The following is a 2,525-nucleotide window of genomic DNA, read 5'->3' as shown; positions in this document are numbered from 1 at the left end:
GTTTTTTTCCCTGTAATTCATTTCTAATCTCATAGCATTGTGGTCAGAAAAGATGCTTGATATGATTTCAATTTTCTTAAATTTACTGAGGCTTGATTTGTGACCCAAGATGTGGTCTATCCTGGAGAATGTTCCATGTGCACTTGAGAAGACAGTGTAATGTGCTATTTTTAGATGGAATATCCTATAAATATCAATTAAAACTATCTAGTCTATTGTGTCATTTAAAGCTTCTGTTTCCTTATAAATTTTCTGTTTGGATGATCTGTCCATTGTTATAAGTGAGGTGTTAAAGTCCCCCACTATTATTGTGTTAGTCGATTTCCTCTTTTATAACTGTTAGCTCTTGCCTTATGTATTGAGGGGCTCCTCTTTTGGGTACATATATATTTATAATCATTACATCTTCTTTTTGGATTGACCCCTTGATCATTGTGTAGTGTCTTTCCTTGTCTCTTGTAACATTCTTTATTTTAAAGTCTATTTTATCTGATATGAGTATTGCTACTCCAGCTTTCTCTTGATTTCCATTTGCATGAAATATCTTTTTCCATCCCCTCACTTTCAGTCTGTTTGTGTCCCTAGGTCTCAAGTGGTTCTCTTGTAGACAGCATATATAGGGGGTTTTTTTGTATCCATTCAGCAAGCCTGTGTCTTTTGGTTGGAGCATTTAGTCCATTCATGTTTATGGTAATTATCGATATGTATCTTCCTGTTACTATTTTCTTAATTGTTTTGTGTTTTTTTCTGTAGGTCCTTTTCTTCTCTTGTGTTTCCCACTTAGAGAAGTTCCTTTAGCATTTGTTGTAGAGCTGGTTTGGTGGTGCTGAATTCTCTTAGCTTTTGCTTGTCTGTAAAGCTTTTGATTTCTCCATCGAATCTGAATGAGATCCTTGCCGGGTAGAGTAATCTTGGTTGTAGGTTCTTCCCTTTCATCACTTTAAATATATCATGCCACTCACTTCTGGCTTGTAGAGTTTCTGCTGAGAAATCAGCTGCTAACTGTATGGGAGTTCCCTTGTATGTTATTTGTCATTTTTCCCTTGCTGCTTTCAATAACTTTTCTTTGTCTTTAACTTTTGCCAATTTGATTAATATGTGTCTCAGTGTTTTTCTCCTTGCATTTATCCTGTATGGGACTGTCTGAGTTTCTGGGACTTGGGCGGCTATTTCCTTTCCCATGTTAGGGAAGTTTTCGACTATAATCTCTTCAAATATTTTCTTGGGTTCTTTCTCTCTCTCTTCTCCTTCCGGGACCCCTATAATGTGAATGTTGCTGCATTTAATGTTGCTCCAGATGTCTCTTATGCTGCCTTTATTTCTTTCATTCTTTTTTCTTTATTCTGTTCTGCAGCCGTGGACTCTACCATTCTGTCTTCCAGGTCACTTATCCGTTTTCTGCCTCAGTTATTCTGCTGTTGATTTCTTCTAGTGTATTTGTCATTTCAGTTATTGTATTGTTCATCTCTGTTTGTCTGTTCTTTAATTCTTCTAGGTCTTTGTTAAACGTCTCTTGCATCTTCTCGATCTTTGCCTCCATTCTTTTTCTGATGTCCTGGATCATCTTCAGTATCATTATTCTGAATTCTTTTTCTGGAACATTGTCTATCTCCACTTCATTTAGTTGTTTTTCTGGGGTTTTATCTTGTTCCTTCATTTGGTACATAGCCCTCTGCCTTTTCATCTTGTCAGTCTTTCTGTGAGTGTGGTTTTTGTTTCACAGGCTGCACGATTTTAGTTCTTCTTGCTTCTGCTGTCTGCCCTCTAGTGGAGGAGGCTATATCAAGAGTTTCATATCTTAAGGCACCAAATATTCAATTGATATATTTATTGATTTCCATGATAAAAATAGCTCTATGAAGAAATATACAGGTTTAAATGCAGGTTTAAAATATTTTATTTAACACATTTCTCAAATCCTATGCATATAAATAACTATTTTGCAATAACCTAGGTGTTGCATGTTGTTTTGATGATGATTTTATTGTTCCCTAACATTTTAGAATTCCTCTTTGGATACAACTTTAGAACTAATACATGAGAGTACACAACACATAAATACACACACATTATATCATTTTATAATCAACATTTATATCTTAATGAAAACTTTATTATCCCATTTATTCATCCTACCCACACTATTCACAAAGACCAGAAACATATTTGACAAGATTAAGTATACTCAGACAAATATGTTATAAAATGTGAAGGCAAATCCACAAAATATAACTGCAAAACATAGTTTGGCAAAGGTGGCATCACCAAATAGATGTATGACCAACGAAGGCAACACCTTAAAAAACCTTAATGATTACTTTCAAACATAAAATCAATAAATTTTAGGTTCGTTTAATTAAATATGCTATATCCTCTCTGGATATCTACCCTTTCATTAATTTCTACCTAGAACAAGAAGCCTTTATGCTGTATATTATTTTAATATGGTAAGTTGGTGATCATTGGTTTCTTGATGGATGCTAATATTTCTGAATACAACATGGGTTTTTAATATTAAATTAAAT

Source organism: Physeter macrocephalus, chromosome 20 (assembly GCF_002837175.3).
Source record: "Physeter macrocephalus isolate SW-GA chromosome 20, ASM283717v5, whole genome shotgun sequence".
Lineage (NCBI taxonomy): Eukaryota > Metazoa > Chordata > Mammalia > Artiodactyla > Physeteridae > Physeter > Physeter macrocephalus.
The sequence above is the reverse complement of the archived record's forward strand: the minus strand, read 5'-3'. Positions refer to the sequence as shown.